Source organism: Bubalus kerabau, chromosome 19 (assembly GCF_029407905.1).
Source record: "Bubalus kerabau isolate K-KA32 ecotype Philippines breed swamp buffalo chromosome 19, PCC_UOA_SB_1v2, whole genome shotgun sequence".
NCBI lineage: Eukaryota > Metazoa > Chordata > Mammalia > Artiodactyla > Bovidae > Bubalus > Bubalus kerabau.
This window is the reverse complement of record NC_073642.1, coordinates 31,642,902-31,664,008: the sequence shown is the minus strand read 5'-3', so window position 1 is coordinate 31,664,008 and position 21,107 is coordinate 31,642,902. Positions and strand designations below refer to the sequence as shown.

Below are 21,107 nucleotides of genomic sequence, written 5' to 3'. Positions count from 1 at the left end.
TTTGGAAATGTCTGGGGTGTTTTGGTAGGTAGGGAGGTTAAAGAATGGAGAGGAACTGCTGGAGTTTAGTAGCCGGGATCCAAGAAAGCTAATGTCCTAGAGGACAGCCCTGTAAAATGAAGAATTGTCCCAAAGGCCCGTGGCACCCTGTGGAGGAACTCTGCTTCACATCATGCTGACTGGTTGTATGAGGAGATGGGCTCAGTAAGAACACAGAGGGAGGAACACCAGCAGGGAGAAGGGGTGGGCAGCAAGAGGGCCTAGAGGGTGTGTGTTCAGATCTGTCAGCAGTAGAAGGGCCAGGTGGTACAAACTGTTAAAGTTTGAGTTCCGTGGATTTTTTGAAGTTTCCCTCTAGATTTGCCTGAAAGAAGTAGAGTAGTAGAGTAAAAAGAGCACTTAGTTTTCAGGGGCTGAAAGCACCGACTCGCTGTGCAACTTGGGGCAACTGAATTGACCTCTCTGGGCTTTGAGTGAAATGAGAATAGCCCGATTCTGTCCCCTTGCAGGGCGGTAGAGAGGATCCGTTGAACAACACAGTGAAAGCACATAGCTCTGTACGAAGGGAAAGAATTTTACTAAATGAATCATAAAGCAATTGTCAACAAAATCGAGTTCTTCCCTTTTAAATCTTGATTTTGGCTTCCACGGGCTGTGGGGAGGTTTATCTCACAGTGCAGGTGCTGGCCTGCTACCAGCTGCCCCTCCTGCTCAACAAATTGAGATTTAGCTTTGATTGCATCTGCAGCAAAACCAGGCAGCATGAAAAATGAGCCTAGGAAAGAACGACCTTGCTTCCCGTTGGCTGTAACTCCTGGGAGCCATGGAGAAGCCATCCATATCCAGCCAGATGTTGAGTTAGAGAAGGGACTGGAACAGCTTGATGGGGTCACCTACCGGTCAGGCCCCACAAGCTGTTTTCCCCCAGGGAGAGGAGGGGCTGATAGTTCCTTTGGTCAAAATGTCAAGCTGAAATTAATCTATATAAATGTCAAGCCTGCTCTGTGAGCAAAAATGAGTAGGTTCATCATTGCCGAAAGCCTGTCTGCATGATAAGGAATAGACATTTTATCTACGAACCTCTATTTTTCTACCCAGAGACCAGCTGGATCCCCTGCCTCTAGGAATGTAGCTAATCACAGTCCTAGATTTTCAATTCTACACTTTCTGAAGCCTTCCCTTATCTGCAAGGGTCTGGGGACTGTGGGCTTCCCAGGTGGCGCTAATGGTGAAGAACTTGCCTGCCAACGCAGGAGACATAAGAGGCACTAGTTGGATCCTGGGTTGGGAAGATCCCCCTGAAGGAGGGCATGGCAACCTACTCCAGTATTCTTGACTGGAGAATCCCTTGGACAAAGGAGCCTGGAGGGCTATATTCCACTGGGTTGCAGAGTCGGACACAACTGAAGCGACTTAGCAAGCCCGCACGCTGGGAGCTATATCTCAAGACCTCTCCTCTGCTTCCCCTTTGTCTTTTGTCAAACAAGCCAAGAAACTTGACCCATTCTCTAGTTCCAAAAACAGCACCAGAAAAACAGTCCTAGAAGGATCCATAAACAAGAATTTGAGGACATTTCCACCATGCCAACACAGCAGTCAATCTTGTTTTGCAGAAAATAGATTTTGGAGTCCAGCTTCTCAGACAGGAACACCAACTGCCTCACTAATGGGGTGACCTCGGGAAGTCACTTAGTTATTGGCTTCAGTATTTTCATCTGTAAAATGGGGCTGCCAGTCTCTAACATTAAAGAGTTGCTGTGAGGACTAAATTAGATTAGTTCATGTGAATAGTAGGCACCTATTATGTGGTCACTTCACTTAGAACTCTTTTCTCTACAGATTGGTTTAAACAGAAGGAATGTATAGGCTGGCAATTGGTCGGGCTTCAGGCATAGTTTGATCAGGGTCCTGGCTCTGGCTCTTTATATTCACTGGGCTCTGCTCTCCTCTTTGTAACTGTTTCCTTCTCTGTCCAGCATCCTTCAAGATTACAAAATGACTCCCATTGTATTGGGTCTCACATCTACCCTCTGAAACATCCAGAAGAAAGCTCCTCTTACTTTGACCGCTGAACAAAAGTCCTGTTCACCTTGATTATAATACTTAAGGTCAAGTACTCTCTTCTGAACCAATCACTGTGGCTGGGGCTATGCTCTGCCCTGATTGGCTTAGGTGGCAAGGGATTGGATTACACTCAGTAAGCTTAGGTCCCTGAGGTCTAGGGATCATCCACATGGGATCCTGCTTGTGTCTCCAAAGCCTGGCACAAGGCCCAATCTTTGACATATGAGGAGATGCTCAGTAAGAGGTTGTTGAATGAGGATTATAAAATCTGAGGAGACAGGAAGTGTGTGGTTAGAACATCTAATCATTCTCTGAATCAGTTGCCCAGTTCGTGGTAATTTCCCAGGTACTCTCCTCAGTTAAATCCCAAATTACAAATGTTGACCTTCACTGTTTCCCAGAGAACATCCTGCTTAATTCAGTAAAACCAGTGAAAGCCTAAAAAATCCACCTTGTCTGGGCCTCCTGATCTGTCTTTACATTACATAGCTCACACCAGCAGGGAGCATTGGAAATAAAAAATCCAATCCCATTTTTAATGATTGGATCTGACAAAGAATATTAAATTTATCTTTAAACAGCTTTTTAAAATTTTGTTTAATGGAAATGAGGAGGAAATTGAGGTTTGAAAGGGCAAGACTTAAAAAAAAAATTTTTTTTTAAATCAGAGTGTGTGGGGGCCAAACTCTAGGCAGCCATCCTAGGGCACATTCTCTGCTTCCAGCACAGAAATCCTGGTGGGGAGATGGTACAGCATCCCAGAGGAGCAAAGCCACAGTGCCCAGACCTTGGGATGGGACAGAAGGGATGAAATCGCAGAGCCCACCTTTCAGAGATCCTCTGTCCTGGGTTCAGCTGAGCACCCAGCATGGGAAGAGAGGGGACAGAATTGAGTCAGGTCACACAGCATTTGGCCTGGGTTGCCCCTGTACCTCCACGGCCAAGATCAAGGAGTGGGATGCCCGTTTATTGGTTTCCTAAACTTGGTGGGTGGCGCGAGTGGTAAAGAACCCGCTTACCAATGCAGGAGACATGAGAGATGTGGGATTGCACATCGAACCAATTCAGGGTTTGATATCTGGGTTGGGAAGATGCCCTTGAGGAGGGCATGGCAACCCATTCCAGTATTCTTGTCTGGAGAATCCCATGGACAGAGGAGCCTAGTAGCCTACAGTCCATAGTCAGACACGACTGCAGTGACTTAGCATGCACAAACTTGGTGGTGGGGGGGATTTCTAAAGAGTAGCTGCAATACATCCCTGGGGTTCAGACCCACACACCCTGCTAGTTAATTGTCTGGATGGCCCGCTTTCTCCTCAAACTCACCTTGTTCCAATATAGACTCATCACCTTGCTCCTGTCTGCTCCCTGCCTCCTGTATCTAATCCATATCACCCCTCCAGCCCCCGTAAACTTCCTGGCCAGCTGCTTGGGTATCTTCCTGGACCACCGCCACTCCACTCTCACCTGCCAAAGTCACTGCTTAGCAAGACCTAATAATTCTATCATCACAATATCTTTTGATTCCTCCCTCCTATGCTTCCCCATCCCCTCCCCCTGAATTTTTCTGCCTCCAGGCTCACCTCCTCCAGTCTTCTCTCCATGGGATCACTAGATCTGGGCTTCTAGCACACAGATCACGGCCTGCTCTTCATCTCCTTGAAAATCTGCCATAGCTCCCCCATTGCCTACTGACTTATCATTTCATCCTCTTGCACAAAGCCCTGCCTTTGCCTGGCTGCTCTGCACACTGGGCTTGCCATCTCCCATCTCTTCACCCTCAAGTCCTACTGTTTTCCAGGCTCAACGCTGCCTCCTTCAGGACACCTCCCTGGGAGGTGAGTGGGTCATTGTTTCCTCCTTTTACTGATGCCTTTTGCTGGTGTCTCTATTTCAAAATGCTCTTCATTTTGCCCAGGGCAGTGAGGAGGAAAGTGGCCGGCCAGCATGTATTCAGCTTTTACGTCTGCACCAGGCACTGGTCAGGCAAATTTACATGCTGGGTCGCATTTAATCTGAACAGCTGAGAAAGGCGGTTTCATCCCCATTTCACAATTGGCAACCTGTGGTTCAGAAAGCAGAAGTGACCTGCCCAGGCATGTGAGAGCAGGCTCCATTCTGCATCTTCTAACTCGGTGTTCAGTGCCGATCCTCCCCCAACTCCCTGTGCAAGGCAGCCCCGGGCTGGGAGAAACTCTAGAAACACATCTGCCATCTGTTTTATTTAAAGGGCCCTTGAGTCCGGAGCCAGCTGGCAGGATACATGGCTGCGATCACTAATCCAAATTTGCGCCCCCCTTCCCAGTCCCTGCCCTCCCGATGCCCTTCTTGAATCAGGGCCTCAGGCCCAGGAGTGAACAGGTCTGCATAATTTCCTGAATGTCACCGAACACATCTATCACTCTCAGAGTTTTCCAAATGCCTTGCTGGGTGCACCCAGGGAGGCTCTGAGCCATATGGCCAAGGAGCCCCGCTGTGAAGTCCCATTACCTCTATCCACTAATTGGCTTCAAAGCATGAATGGAAAGTACGCCATCCTGATGCGCCCTGGGAGCTTCCTCGTTGCTCCCTCCCTACCAGGAACTCGGCCCTTTCTAAGTGTCTTCTTTCCCTCCCTGGCCTAGGCCGCCTTGGTGAGGCGGGATGATGGCCCAGTGAGACATTTATATTCAGAAACACAGATACTTGTGACAGGAGTGATTTGAAAATACTAACCTCTGTTTTTCTCTCCTTCCTGTCCTTCACCCTCATCCCAGCTGGGAGCGCGCTCTGGACCCCGCTGCCAGCAAGGAAGATTAAGGTACAGTGGAGGAAGGGGAGGGCAGGGGGAGGACACCTGGCCTCTCCCACAGCACTTCCTGCGCCCCCATCAGCAGAGGGAGCAGCTCCCTAGAGGGTCTAGGACCACCCTGGGCCACAGAACAGAAAGGATAGACATCTCAGCAGTAATCTGGGTGGAAGGATGACCAAAGACAAGGTGTCTCCCTACACCCCAACCCCCCTGACTCTGTATAAGACCACAGAACAGAGTCAGACATCCTGGAGTATGAAGTCAAGTGGGCCTTAGGAAGCATCATTATGAACCAAGCTAGTGGAGATGATGGAATTCCAGCTGAGCTATTTCAAATCCTAAAAGATGGTGCTGTTAAAGTGCTGCACTCAGTATGCCAGTAAATTTGGAAAACCCAGCAGTGGCCACAGGACAGGAAAAAGTCACTTTTCATTCCAATCCCAAAGAAAGACAATGCTAAACAATGTTCAGACTACCAGAGAGTTGTGCTCATTTCCCATGCTAGGAAGGTTATAATCAAAATCCTTCAAGCTAGGCTTCAATAGCATGTGAACCGAGAACTTTCAGATGTACAAGCTGGGTTTAGAAAAGGCAGAGAAACCAGAGACCAAATTGCCAACATCCACTGGATCATAGAAAAAGCAAGAGAATTTCAGAAAAACATCTACTCCCGCTTCATTGACATCCTTAACTACTCTAAAGCCTTTGACCTTGTGAAGTGAAGTGAAGTGGCTCAGTCATGTCCGACTCTTTGCCACCCCATGGACTATAGAGTCCATGGAATTCTCCAGGCCAAAATTACTGGACTGGGTAGCCTTTCCCTTCTCCAGGGGATCTTCCCAACCCAGGGATCAAAGCCAGGTCTCCCACATTGCAGGCAAATTCTTTACCAGCTAAACTGCAAGAGAAGCCCAAGAATACTGGAGTGGGTAGCCTGTCCCTTCTCCAGCAGATCTTCCCGACCCAGGAATTGAACTGGGGTGTCCTGCATTGCAGGTGGATTCTTTACCAACTGAGCTATGTGTTAACAGTGTGGATCACAACAAACTGGAAAATTCTTCAAGAGATGGGAATACCAGACCACCTTACCTATCTCCTGAGAAACCTGTATGCAGGACAAGAAGAAACAGAACTGGATATGGAATACCAGACTGATTCAAAATTGGGAAAGGAGTACATCAAGGCTATATATTGTAATCTTGCTTATTTAACTTATATGCAGAGTATATGATGCTAAATGCTGTGCTGGATGAATTACAAGCTGGAATCAAGATTGCCGGGAGAAATATCAACAACCTTAGATATGCAGATGATGCCACTTTCATGGCAGAAACTGAAGAGGAACTAAAGAGCCTCTTGATGAAGGTGAAAGAGGAGAGTGAAAAAGCTGGATTAAAACTCAAAAAACTAAGATCCTGGCATCCAGTCCCATCACTGCATGGCAAATAGAAGAGGAAAAAATGGAAGCAGTGACAGATTTTCTTTTCTTGGGCTCCAAAATCACTGTGGATGGTGACTGCAGGCATGAAATTTAACGATGCTTGCTCCTTGGAAGAAAAGGTTTGCCTCTGACAAACCTAGACAGCATATTAAAAAGCAGAGACATTACTTTGCTGACAAAGGTCTGTATCATCAAAGTTATGGTTTTTCCAGTAGTCATGTACAGATGTGAAAGTTGGACCATAAAGAAGGCTGAGCCTGAAGAACTGATGCTTTCGAATTATAGTGCTGGAGAGGACTCTTGAGAGACCCGTGGACTACAGGAGATCAAACCAGTCAATTCTAAAGGAAATCAACCTTGACTGTTCATCGGAAGGACTGATGTTGAAGCTGAAGTTCCAATACTTTGGCCTCCTGATGTGAAGTGCCTACTGATTGGAAAAGACCCTGATGCTGTGAAAGATTGAGGGCAGGAGAAGGGGGCTACAGGGGATGAGATGGTTAGATAGCATCACTGACTCAATGGACCTGAGTTTGAGCAAACTCAGGGAGACAGTGAAGGACAAGGAAGCCTGATGTGCTGCGGTCCATAGGATCACAAAGTCGGACACGACTCAGTGACTGAAGAGCAACAGGACAGAGGCACTGCTGACTGTCCAGAAAAGGGGATGCTGAGCTTTGGAAATTCAAATGTTACGTTTAAGAAGATAAAGGCTGGACTTCCATGGTGGTTGAGAACCCACTTGCCAGTGCAGGGGACATGGGTTGGATCCCTAGTCTGGGAAGATTTTATATGTTGTGGGGCAATTAAGCCTGTGCATCCAAACTACTGAGCCCACACACTCCAGAGCTGGTGCTCCACGACAAGAGAAGCCACCGCAATGAGAAGCCTGCACACAGCGACTAGAGAGTAGCCCCCAACTCCACAACTAGAGAATGTCTGTACACAAGAACAAAGACCCAGCACAGCCAAAAGTAAAATAAACAGATAAAAGAAAAGAAAGGTCAGTGATACTTCTTGTGCACCTGAGCTCTAGATTGGGATGCCCTGCTCCATGGAGGGAGTGCCAACTAGGGTTGGGGTCTTGTGTATGTGGAGTCTTGCACTTTGCATCCATTGTGTCTGGCCTTCCCCAGCACAAACCATGTGACAGATGGGTCAGAGGCCACAGGGGAAGAAGGAGATAAAGGTACCTAGAGTCTGAGGCTGGGCTGGGAACCAGGCGAAGAGTCCTCATCTCCCTCCGTCCTAGGGCTGGGCTCTCCAAGAGGCTGCCACTGGACGAGGGCCAGAGCTAGAGGAATGGACAAGGAGTCTTAGACCCTCCGTGGGTCGCTGTATTATTTCCAGAGCCTTTCCTATGGAGGGACTTTTTGTACCAAGTGTTTCTAGCTCACTGGGCCTGGTAGCACTTTCTGTGGCTAGAATCACGTGACTGTCACAGGGGGCTAGGACGGTGATGCCCCCTTTCTACAGAGTTCGAGGGAGGCTGAAAGAAGAGGCAGGAGCCCAGCCAGTGGGCATCCCTGGGGAGAATGAGGGCAGGGAGGGGTGAGAGAAGAGCCTCTGTTGGTGACTGGGTCAGGGCCCGATTTCAAATATTGTCCTTTGAATAAGGCCGCCCATCCAGGAGACCCCGGGGCTGGGGGACAGAACTGCAGTCTGATAGGTGGTTTCTGCAGCACTCCCTGTGCCCAAGGGCTTACCAAGTGGTGAAGGCAGCCCACGAAGCAGAGAACCCAACATTTAGCTAATGGAACACTGACGAAACCTGCTAAAATGGCTGGCCCTGAGTAATTCAAAGACAGCTAGCAAATGCATTATTTAAAAAGAAAAAGAAAAGACATGAATCTCGCTGCCAAAGCACTGAAGTGTAACATCCAGCGTCAGTGGTGGTTTCATAGGGACAAGGAGGAGGTGTTTATGCAACACATCACGGGACAAAACATCCCCTAAATCTCTTCTAAACACTTCTCACCATGAGCCCAGTCCTTCGAGTCACTGCCCAAACCTCTCTTCCTCTGCTCCCCTGCTCCCCCCAAACCAAAGCTATACCCTATCTTCCTTTACCCTTCCCTCCCCTTCCTGGAGGGCCTCCCCACCTCCTCTCCAGGGGCTTCCTCATCTTTCCTCAAAGAATCAGTCTGGCCTCTTTTAGCTTGTCCTACGCTGTATCTCAGACTTTCTCCCTTCATGACACAAGAGACACAATTACATCCAGGAGGCTGAAAGCCCACAAACAAGGAGTCCTTCCTTTAGAGAAAGGTGGGAGAGGTGACTACAGGTCCTTGGTTATAGTCTCCTCCCCTGACACACTGGTTTACACGGATAGCACCGAGCCCTGGTCCTGGAAAAACCCCGGGACCAGCTCCCACGAGCACTGGTGCAAGCAGGGCCCGGGGAGCCTTTGATGAGGCCCCCGCATCCTGCTCCACAGCCACTTCCCACCCTGACTTCAGGCCCTCCCCATCCCCCTGGGGCCTCCCCTGCCACCCTGCTCCGTCCTGCCTCAGCCTGCCCCAGGAGGCTCTTTCTTGAGGCCCCCAGGAGGCTCACCCCTTCTGACGGGGCCTGACGAGTCCAACCTACAGTGTGTAACTGGCATTTTTGGACCATCCAGGAAGCTGACTTGGAGTGGGCTGGCTTGGGGTCGAATGGTGGGCCAGGTGGGCCTGGTCTGGAGCCCTCAGAAATGCCTCCTCTCTGCTCTTGGCTTCCTCCTAGCACCCAGCACCTGAATTCCCTTCTCATACAGCCCGAGTAGCAGACTTCCACCACTGCATTGGCAGATCAGAGCTGCAGAGGGCCTGGGAAAACGTTAGCTGAGTCCAAACCTGGTGACTCAAGTTGGGGGATGCTGAGGCCCCAAGAGAGTCAGGGACCCTCTCAAGGTCACAAAGCTTTGACAGAAGGAGCTACAACCAAGGTCTTCTGCTTCCAGGTCAGTGTTTTCCCCACAACACAATTTCTAAACTATGGAGGAGGGTGGAGGGCGACTGTTGGTTGAAGTGAATGGAATTAAAAATGCAGACTGTGGTCCTCTGGGGGTGATTTGCATTTTAAGTGGAATGCAAAGATCAAAACAATCTTCTTGACTCAAAGCAAATCTATGGAGACAGAAGGCAGACAGTGGTAGCCAGTGTCTGGAGGTGGGGAGGAAGGGGCAGGGGCTGCTTTAAGACTGTGTGGTTTCCAGAAGTCCTAGAACCAGGTAGTGGTGATGGTTGCACCTCACTGTGAATGTACTTAATGCCACTGAATTGCACACTTTTAAATGGCTCAAAGTGTCATTCGCTTTGCCAACAAAAATCCATATAGTCAAAGCTATGGTTTTTCCAGTAGTCATGTATGGATGTGAGAGTTTGACCATAAAGAAAGCTGAGCGCCAAAGAATTGATTCTTTTTAACTGTGGTGTTGGAGAAGACTCTGGAGAGTCCCTTGGACAGCAAGGAGATCCAAGCAGTCAATCCTAAAGCAAATCAACCCTGAATATTCACTGGGAGGACTGATGCTGAAGCTCCAATACTTTGGTCACCTGAAGCAAAGAGCCAACTCATTGGAAAAGACCCTGATGCTGGGAAAGATGGAGGCAGGAGGAGAAGGGGGCGACAGAGGATGAGATGGTTGGGTGGCATCAGTGACTCAATGGACATGAGTTTGAGCAAACCCTGGGAGATGGTGGAGGATAGGGAAGCCTGGCATGCTGCAGTCCATGGGGTCGCAAACAGCTGGACACAACTTAGCGAATGAACAACAGCAACAAATGGCTAAAATGGTCAATTTTATGTTACGTGTATTTTACTACATCAGCTCTCTGTGTGCATGGGTTCTGAGTCCACAGATTCGACCAGCCACAGATCAAAAATATTTGGAAAAAAAAAAATTTCAGAAAGTTCCCAAAAGCAAACTTTGAATTTGTACACACCAACTATTTACATACCATTCACACTGTATTGACAGCTATTACATGGCATTTATACTGTATCCGGTATGTTAAGCAATCTAGAGATGACTTCCAAGTACATGGGAGCCTGTGCGTAGGTTATGAGCAAATACAATACTGTTTTATGTAAGGGACTTGAGCATCTGAGGAGTTTGATATCTGCAGGGGGTCCTGGAACCAATCCCCCATGAATACTGAGGGATGACTGTACAACTTCTAAAAATCTTCTTGAAGTTTATTTTGCTTGCCTCATGTCTCCTCCTTCCCTCCCTCACCAGCTGAGTGCTGGGAACCTTCCCGTGGTCCTCCACATCACAGATCGGATGACCAAGAATCTACTCAAGAATAATGGTAAGAAACAAAACGGAACAAAATGATAGAAGGAGCTGCTTCTGAGAAAACATCCAGAAGCTGGGCACTGGCGGCTCGGTGTAGAATTCTCAGCTGCCGAAACACCCAGGAAGAGGATCTAGCATTACATCGAGCCGGGGAGCGGCCTGTGAGCCCCTGACGGCCCGACACTCACCTGGGCACCCCCCAGGGCAGACGATGAAGCATTCTCCCAGGTCTGAGGGCAGTGGCAGATGGGAGCACGCTGGGGGCTCCAGACCACCATCCCTGTACTCTACGCTCACCGCCACGCTCCCCAGCCACATTCTTTCCTCACTACCAGCCCAGGCCCTGCCCTCCATGAGGCTTGGGTCCACATCACTCCAGAGGCTGCTATCAGCCTTGTGAAGGTCTAGATTCAGAGGAATTGACCAGAGGAATTGACCAATTGACTAAGGTGTGAGATGGGTCTTTCTCCCTGAGACTCAGAGATACAAAGAACAAAGAGGGAGGTAGGTGGAGTGGGGGGTCTGAGGCCTAAAGAGAGCAAGAAATATGCCAAGTCCTCCACAGTAAAGAGGGCACCTCACCTCCTCTGGTGCCCAGGCCCAAAAGCCCTCAGGGCAGTACTGAGCCTCTGCCCCTCGACTTCCCTAAAGTGTCACTAGCAGGTCAACTGTCATGTTCAAGGGACTCTGTAGCCAGAAACCCTTAGCTCCAGAGAGTTGTATTAGTTTCCTGCGGCTGCTGTAACAAATGGCCACCAACGGGGTGGCTCAAAGCAACAGAAATATACTCACAGTTCTGGAAGCCAGAAGTCTGAAACCAAGATGTCAGCAGGGTCATGTTCCCTCCTGAGATAATAGGGGAAAAAAATACATACATACATATATATATATATATATATCTTAGTTTCTGTTTCCAGCTGCTGACACTCTTGTAATTTCCTAAGTGATAATGCACTAGAAACATCTTTCGTACCAATATTTAGTCTCTTCCCCTGGTTCCTGACACAGAGATCCTAAAACCTTTGTAATTTCCTGGGTAATAGGAGCTTCTTTTGTTCCAGTGGGCTCCTGGATGGCTTCCTGTTGAGGGATGGTCACCAGAAAGAACACACCTTAGTTAGAAGCTTGGAATTTTCGGCCCTGCCCCCCTCCTCAGGAGAAGACAGACGGTGATGGATGTTGAACTCCATCCCGCCTACGTGATGAAGCCTCCATACCAAATCCCCAAAGGGTGAGGTCTGGAGAGCTTCTGGGTTGGTGATCACACAGAGGTGCTGGGAGAGTGGTGCCCAGTGAGGGCATAGATGCTCTGTGCCCCTTCTCACATACCCTGCCCTGTGTATCCATCTACCTGGGGGTGATGCCCCCAACTCCATGTGCTCAGTACCCAAGTGTCAAGCTATGAATCTCTTCACCTGGCTTTTCATCTGTATTCTTTAACATATCCTTTGGTAAACTGGTAAAAGTACTTAACGGGCTTCCCTGGTGGCTCAGCAATAAAGAATCTGCCTGCAGTGAAGGAGATGCAGAAGATGCTGGTTCGATCCCTAAGTCAGGAAGATTCCCCTGGAGGACGCATAGCAACCCACTCCAGTACTCTTGCCTGCAGAATCCCATGGACAGAGGAACCTTGTGGGCTGCAGTCCATGAGGTTGCAAAGAGTCAGACAAGACTGAAATGACTGAGCACACACACAAAGGTACTCAAGTGTCTCCCAGAGCTCTGTGAGCCGCTCTAGCAAATCATTAAATCCAACAGGGAGGAGGTCCCAGGGACCCCCGGTTTGTAGCCATGTTGGACAGAAGTTGCAGGTAACTTATCACTGGCATCTGAAGTGAGGTGGGAGCAATCTCGCTCCCACCTCACTTGGTGAACTTGGTGAAGACCAAGATCTTAACCCTTGGGAACTGAGTTAAACTGTAGGACACCCAGCTGGTGTTGCAAAGATTTGCTTGGTGTGGGAAAAACGCTAACCCTAATCCTAACAGATAACATTCACTGAAGGCTTACTAAGTACTGGGCACCATGATAAGCCCTAAATATGTATTAACTCATTTCATTGTCACCCCAAAGCTTTGAGGTGTGTCCTCTGATCTCCAGGTTACAGGTGAGAAGCCTGAGGGTCACAAAGGAGCATGTTGTTGGTAACAGGTTGATAAAGAGCTCAACTCCCAAACTCCCTGAGGCAAGAGCAGACCCCAAAACAGAGACAGAGAGGTTACCCCCAGGGCTGGAAATCATGAGGACCCCAGGGCGGTGATGGAGCGGTTCTGGCAGGCCCAGCTCTGCCCTTCTGGCTGTGTTACTCCCTGACGTCTCTGAGCCTCTGTTGAGCGAGGTGCGGAGTGGACTCTTCCTGGCTCAGCCAGCCATGGCGCAAGGACACTGGTCTTAACCCTGGATGCACAAGAAGGTGCCTTGGGAGTTTTTAAAAGTCCTGATGTCTAGGCCACACCCCAGCCAAATAAAGCAGCATCTCTGGGGATGGGATCCAGGCCCAACTGCCTTTTAAAGCTCCCCAGGTGATTCCTACGGAGAAGGCAAAGGCACCCCACTCTAGTACTCTTGCCTGGAAAATCCCATGGATGGAGGAGCCTGGTGGGCTGCAGTCCATGGGGTCGCTAAGAGTCGGACACGATTGAGCGACTTCCCTTTCACTTTTCACTTTCCTGCATTGGAGAAGGAAATGGCAACCCACTCCAGTGTTCTTGCCTGGAGAATCCCAGGGACAGGGGAGCCTGGTGGGCTGCCGTCTATGGGGTCGCACAGAGTCGGACACGACTGAAGCAACTTAGCAGCAGCAGCAGCAGGTGATTCCACTGTGCCATCCAGGCTGAGAATGGCCACGCCAGGCTGTCCCTTCTCTCCCTGGTTCGTCGTGTCCAGCAGGGAAGCAGGGGCTACCTGCCCCCCAGCTCACTCACCTGATTGCTGCAGATGAGGGAAGCCTGGGGGCAGCAGTGTGTGCAGTGCCAGGAGAATGGGAAATGGGTCCCTGAGGGTGGGGATGGCACTGCCAGACCACCGATGTGAGCTCAGCCTCTGCAGGCCTTCTGGGCCTCATGCCAGGAGGGGGCAGCCTGAAGGCTCATGCCCAGCAAGTCTGAGGGCAGGATCTGGGGGCACCACCGTGTGACCTCTGGGACAAAAGGCCAGCAGCAAACAGATGGAGGATTAATGCCAAACAGGTGCAGCTCTGGGGGAGCTGTCAGGACCACGGGGATGCCGGTGGGGGCATTGTCCCGCGGGGCCTGTGTACCGCGGCCCTGGCAGCTGGGTGGTGGACCCACACCCAGGAAGGGCTGCTGAGGGGAGACAGGGTCAGGCCAGCAGAGGTGGCTGATCAGTCAGTCAAAGCCTGGAATTCTGTGCCTGGTGATGGAGAAAGCAACTGAGAAGCAGCAAGGACAAAAACCCACGTTCCCTCTTTCCTAAGAATGAGGAGACGTGGGCATTCTCTGATCATTTGGGAACTGGGTTTTGAGCCCAGGCTAGGAACTCTACTGGATTAAAAATACAAGACAAAACTCTAAGGTTGCTTGTCACTAACAGGTAATAAAATTCCAACGTTAAAAAAAGGTACTGCTTGTCTTCCTGCCTTAGGGTCTTTCCTCCATTTGTCCCCTGGAGAACATACTAGATCTTTCCATTTCCCATCCTTCTGAACCAAAATGTCACCTCCTCTCCATCTGCTTCCGTCCTCCTCTAATCTCTCTGACTGGCCTCCACCTTTCTGTGGCTCTGTCTGTCTGTCTGCGCATCTAACTCTCACGGGCCCTCTCTGTCTTCTGGGTGTGTGTGTCTGCCTCAGTTTCCCCTCTCCCCTCAGGATGCTCATTTGGGGCAGACACTACTTTGTAGTTAAATTTTGACTTCAGTCTCCCTCCCTCTCTCAATTTCTCTTCCTATCTCTTTCGGTTTTCTTCTCTCACTGTCTTGCTCTGTTTAAATGTCTTTGTCTTTTCTTTCCCTGCTGTTCTTTTTCCATTTGTTTTCTTTTTCTAAACTAATTTTTATTGGAGTATCATTGCTTTACAATGTGTTAGTTTCTACTGTACAACCAAGTGAATCAGCTATCTGTATACATATATCCCTTCTTTTCCTCTGGTCTTTTTCTCTTTCCCTATTTCTCAGCATTTTTTTTTTTTTAATGTCTTATTGTGTTTCTCTGTTTCAGTCCCTCTCTCATTCTGAGTTTTCTAACTCTTTCTGTTCTTCCTAATCTATAATGACAGCCATAGAATCAAGAATGTTAGTGTTGGAGACACACACACACACACACACTCAGGTCCACTCCTAGAGTAGCTGATACATATGTGGAGACCAGAGGCCTGGACCTCTGGATGTTCAAGCTGTGCTTTTTCCCCTAACACTAAACCACCACCCATCACACTATGTGGACCAGTGATGCCCAGTTGCTGGCAGAGGCCAGTGCCAGACTCAGGGCCCACCCCACACAGGGCCCTGCCCTCCCACCCAGAGAAGAGCTCTCTAGGCCCGCAACTCAGGCCTTGTAAGTCTTGTTTCTGGGAAGCCAGATTGAATTAGCTGTGGGCCCATCTGGCCAGCCCTTACCCTAATACCGTCTGGCAGCTCATGCCTCAATGCCAACCTCAGCCCTGTGGCCTCACGGCCAGAAATCCAATTTGCCACAGCCTAATTGAGCCCTGGACTCCCAGGGGCATTGGCCCTCGGGCCCTCCTGCCCAGCCAGCAGCAGATTTCCCGGTGATTAGGACAAGGAGGAAAAAACAGCAGGAGCCAAGTTAATTTCAATTACCCTCATTTTCTCCCTGGAGCAGCTCAACACTGCTCGCTAAGTGCGGCTTTGTGTCAACTGCGGTGGACGCTGGTAAGTATTAAGTATTTGGAGCACTGGGGGTACTCCAGACACCTTGCGTTTATCTGCAAGACCTTGTATTTATCTGTGGGCCCTCAGCATTTAGTCCTATTTTACTGAGTCTGGAGAAGATGCTCAGAGAGGCTCTCAAAGCCATGTTGCCATAGATGGAATCAAAGATGGGCTCCAACAAGGTTTTATGATGAGAGTCACCCCTCTGTTCCCCACTGCCCACTCCCCACCCTCCTGGAAGCTCGGCCGGAACAGCCGGCTCCACTGAGATGCTGGCCTGATAACTGTGGCCTCCTGCAGAGGACTAGCTCAGTAGGAGGCAGTCACCTTTCTTACACCTGGAGATGTTAGGTCCAGCTGTGTTTAGAGCCTCACCCCGTCCAGACTCAAAAAAATACCTACATCAGTCCTTAGGGATGATCAAGTCCAACAGTAAGGCCCAGAGACAGGAGGACACTTGTTCAAAGCTACACAGCCCCTCAGTGCCGAGGCTGGAGCAGGTCTGCAGTCGTATAAGCCTCAGTCTGGGGGCCTTTGCCATCTGACTGAGTGGGTCCCCCCACCCCCGACTGAGCACTCCCACTCACCAGTCTCTGGGAGGTGGGGTCTGAGCAGGGGCAGCTCTGGGTCAGGCGAGTCGACACATCCAGGCACTTGGCTGGATTCACACACTCACGAGCTAAAAGGAACCCCACATGTGGTTGTAGAGCCACAATTTCCACACAGGTGCTTGCTGTCTGCCAGGACCGCCCTCCTGCTCTTGACATAACGGCAAACACCAGGAGCCTGCAGCAGGCCTTGGAGACAGAGTTCCCCAAGTGCTGCTTGTGCGACAGGGAGACGCCCTCAGGGCTGCAGCACAAGGGTCCAAGTCCCAGGGTCATCGGGGGTCCCCTCTGGGGGTCCTCCAAGCTCCCCTTGCCTCCTTCCAGCCCCCAGAACTGCCCTGCTGGGAGGTTGGGGGGGGCAGATGACTTTTCTGGGTGCTGCCTCCTGGGGTGGGGAGGCGGCAGGGACTCAGGGAAGGAGCCTGAGGGAAGAAGGGCTCTGCTGGGAGCGGGCCCAAAGCTGGGGAAAGTGGTCAGACCTGGCAACAGCCTTGGGGCAGGAGAAGGAGATGACCAGCCCTTTTACCACAGGCATCTGTGGATTTCTCCCCACTGTGAGCACTAGTGAGAGGCTGATGGGTTGGCATGAAATCTGTCCCATGTTTGAACCTTCCAGAACAGGATCAGGCTGCTCCCTGGTCTAGACAATAGGCCGGGAAGTCTCAAAACACCAGCATCAGGTGGGCCCGGCTGGAGCCTCCTCCCCACAGCCGGGTGTCCTGACAGCCTCCGCTGAGAGGCCCCGAGGCTATCTGTCACTCCCTCAGGAAGGAGGCCCTGGCCCTCTCACGCCGTCCTGGTGGACCCTGGCACAACAGACCAAAAGCCAAGCCTCCTGTCTGTGGTACCTTGGTGGCGGAAGTGCCATTTGCATCCATCCCACCCCACTGTCTCCATCCTCTACTGGACTTATGTAGGTTGGGGGGTTCACACTGGGCCTCGGGACCCTAAAGGTTCCCCTAGGTCAGCCCTTCACAAACTCTTTGATCTTGGGGCCCCTTTGCACGTTTAAAAATTATCAAGGACCCCACGGATTCCTGGAGAAGGAAATGGCAACCCACACCAGTATTCTTGCCTGGAAAATCCCATGGACAGAGGAGCCTGGCGGGCTACAGTGCAGGTATTACAAAGAGTCAGATGCAACTGAGCACACACACAGCACAAGGATTCCGAGGGGTCTTTGTCTCTATATGAGTTATATCTAATTGCTATTTAGCATTTTAGAACTTAAAACTGAGAAATGTTTTAAAATATTTAGTTTGAAATAACAATAAGCCATGACATATTAACCGAAAATATATTTTTAGGTAAAATAGATGTATTTTTCAAAATAAAGTTCAATGAGAAGGGTGCCATTGTTTCCACTTTGCAAGTCTCTTTGATGTCTGGCTTTAATAGAAGACATCTGGGTTCTCATAGCTGCTTCTGCAATCAATCTATTGCAATGTGTTGTTTGGCTGAAGCATATGAAGAAAAGATGACTTCACAGAGATGTGCAGTAGGAAAGGGGAGGAGTGTCTTGAAATTCTTTTCAGATGATTGTGGATATTCTTCTTAAGCAATGCATTAAGAATCAACAAGTGGTAGCTTTCTAAAACTTAGTTGCAACATGGAATCAGAACCCCGTCACTGAAAATTTGGTGCTCTGTTACATTAAAATCCATTAGTCTGTCTTGACTTTCAATGATTATTTTACCCAGGCCTGATTTGTGTCTGACTCTTTGCAACCCCATGGATTGTAGCCTCCCAGGTTCGTCTCTTTAAGGGATTCTCCAGGCAAGAATACTGGAGTGGGTAGACATTCCCTTCTCCAGGTGATCTTCCTGACCCAGGGATCAAACTCATGTCTCCTGCATTGGCAGGTGGATTCTTTACCATCTGAGCCACCAAGGAAGCCCTACATTAAAATCCATTAGTCTGTCTTGACTTTGAATGAATCTTTTACCCAGGCATGATTTTGTAACTTGCAAAATTGGTTGTGCAAACATTGGTTCCCTGCCACTGTCTTGATGTGCTGTAGGGCACAGCAGTTTTCCCCTGAAAGGAAAAACTCTCCATTTTCCTTCTCCTCACTCACTCCTGGCTGCCAAAATACATGGGGAGTTTTCTCACACCAGGCAGTTCCCGGACACCACCTGGGGGTCCTACAATTCAACTTGCTTCTGACATTTTCTGCCTGGGGGTAGTGTCAGATCCCACAGGGCTCATTGCCACAGGATTGTCCCCACCTCAGACACCCATCACAAGTTCCGGTTGTCGCCTGTGCTTCTGTTGCCCCTCTCCCTGTGTGTGTAAGCTCAGTTGCTCAGTCATGTCTGACTCTTTGCAACCCCATGGAGGTTAGCACACCAGCCTCCTCTGTCCGTGGAATTTTCCATGTAAGAATATTGGGGTGGGTTGCTATTTCCTACTCCAGGACATCTTTCTGACCCAGGGATCAAACCTTCATCTCTTGCATCTCCTGAACTGGCAGGGACAGCACCACCTGGAAAATTGGACCCTCTCCCTAGGTTTGATAATTTGCTACAGCAGATGGGAGAGACTCATATGGGAAAAGGATGTGGAGCCTCATACCCTCCCTGGTGTGTCCCAGCACCTCCACATGTTCACCAACCCGAAGCTCTCTGAACCCCACACTTCAGAGATTTTTATGGCGGCTTCATTATATAGGCATAATTGATAAATCATTGACCATTGGTAATTAAGTTAATCCCATGCTCCCCTTTCCTCCCAGGAAGTTAGAAGTCAGGGATGAAAGTGCCAACCCTTTAATCACATGATTGATTCTCCTGGCAGCCAGCCCACCAACCTTAAGCACTTTGAAAATGTCACTGCATTAATATAAACTCAGGTGTGGTTGAAAGGGGCTTGTTACAAATAACAAAGGTGCTCCTTTAGCCTCTGTCTTATCACTTAGGAAATGGTAAGGGTTTAGAAGCTATGTGTCAGGAACTATGAATGAAGAATATATTTGTTTCTTATATCACAATATCCCAACCCCCATTGCTTTTGCATTATCAGTGCAAAAGGCAAACATTATTGTATATTATGAAAATGATTTGGACCTTGTAGGTCTCCTAAGAAGATTGAGGAGACTGGAGTTTCATGGGCCCCACTTTGAAAATCTGCCCTCAAGTGCTGCTGATCAAACTTCAACATGCGTAACAGTCACCTGGAGAGCTTATAAATACTCAGATTCCTAGGCCTTCTCTCTCAAATTCTGAATCTAGGATGGGGCCTATGCTTCTGTATTTCACTTATTCATTCATTCATTTATTTGACTGGATCGGGTCTTCCCTGTAGCACATGGACTCAGTAGTCCTGGTGCGCGGGCTTAGTAGCTCCACAGCATGTGGGTTCTTGGTGCCCCAACCAGGGATTGAACCCACATCCCCTGCATTGCAAAGTGTATTCTTAACTACTGGACCACCAGGGAAGTCCCACATCTGCATTTCTAATGAGCTCCCAAGTGATGCTGATGCTGCAGGACCACAAAGCAAGCTTGGAGGAAAAAAAAACTCAAGAAGACAACAGCAAATATATTCAGAGGATCTTAGCAAGTGTTCCCCCTGAAAGCATTCTGTGGCCAAAGACATCTGGGAAATGCCAAGTTATTAAAAATAAACAAGTTTCTTTGCTATACAATGCGTTAGATCAGTCATTAATAATAAGCCAATGTATGTTGAAAATATCCACGAGAAGTATGGTGTGCAGAGTTCCAAATTGTTTTTTCAGTGGGGGGGTCTTACTCACTGTGATCCTCTAAGCATGCCCTCCGGAGCGCTTCTGCAGTGGTTGGTTTGCGCATCACTTCCGGGGGTGTGGGTGGAGACAGCCCCAAGCCTCTCTTCCACCTCTCTCCCTCCCGGGCCAGCTCCGAGCAGACCTCATGCCTTATCCATTTCCCCAGACCTCATGCCTTATCCATTTCCCGGGAGAGGGTCTCCACTACAGCTGAGGGGGCTGCCGCCTCAGCGGCACTTGGCACGGGGTTTCATTTGTTTTTAATCTCTCACTCTGTGGCAGACCTATTTCAGACACAGATCACCACAATATAGGCGGATCTATTCCCTATGAACCTGGTGTGTGTTTTTTCAGGGTGTTTTGTTTTTATGTTTCCACACAAATGAGTGCTCTACATCTCTACAAGGCATGTGTGTGGTTGCAGAAATCACAAAGACCTTTCTCTGAAGAAGATATGGGCTTGAAGGAGGAACAAACAGAAGTTCAGGGCTCACGTGGAACAATTCAGATGGCTTCCGGGACGCAGGAGATCGGGGAGCCTTCCTCTGGTGATGTGACTCCAGGCATCCAGAGCCTTGGGGACAAAGTCCCATCTGAGCGAGGAAGCTGGTACAAGGGAGCCCTGCTGACCAGCCTTCCTTGGCCTTGCGTGGGTGGGCAGGAAGGGAGAATGCCAAGAGGATTTAAGACTTGCCAGCCACCTGGGAACAAACACTGCTGCCTCCGAACCGAATGGCAAGGGATGAGCTGCTTAGCAGGGAGGGAGCTCAATATACAGGACATTGTAGATGGAGGGGAGAAACCGAACCCAGCCTGGCAGTCACCAAGGCTTTCTGGACGAGGTGACCCTGGAGCGCCCAAGGGGCTGTGGGTAGTAAGGCGATAGCAGTCCAGGACTATTACAGTAATGTATGTCCTTCCATATGGAAGGAAGCACCAAGATGGGGCATAAAGGTCCCTCCCCCAGCAGATGGATTTGAACCATCTAGGAACAGAAGGGGTGAAGGGGTGTTCCTGGAAGAGGGACCAGCATGGACCAAGGCTGGGATGCATCCAGGGGAGCGTGACTCACTGAGAAACTATAGATATATGTGACTGGAGACACAGTACAGCTCAAAAAGAAGACTTGAATGTCATGCTAAAGATCCGGGTTTTGATCCTGCTGGCTCTAGAGGTCAAGCAGGGAAGTGCCATGCTCAGATCTCAGAATTTGGAAGGTGGCTCTGGCTATGGTCATATGTGCTGGGGAGGGGAGGCTGGAGGCAGCAGTTCCATGATGAGCTGGCAGGACAGTGAGGCTGAGTTAGGGCAGTGGATGTGGCAGTG

The 21,107-nt window shown here is 49.5% G+C and overlaps 1 long non-coding RNA gene across 4 annotated transcripts in view; it reads right to left on the bottom strand.

Annotated features, from left to right (window-relative positions):
- Positions 1–20,445, bottom strand: part of LOC129634088 (uncharacterized) — a 57,024-nt gene extending 36,579 nt beyond the window's left edge. Inside the window, exons 1-3 of one of the 4 annotated variants that reach the window (XR_008705409.1) lie at positions 19,791–20,445; positions 11,371–11,424; positions 7,490–7,590 (exon numbers count right to left, since the gene is read on the bottom strand). This is a non-coding gene — a long non-coding RNA (uncharacterized LOC129634088). The remainder of the gene's footprint in view (positions 1–7,489; positions 7,591–11,370; positions 11,425–19,790) is intronic. The other 3 variants (XR_008705407.1, XR_008705408.1, XR_008705406.1) reach the window with 3 other exon arrangements.
- Between the last annotated feature and the right edge of the window lie 662 nt (positions 20,446–21,107).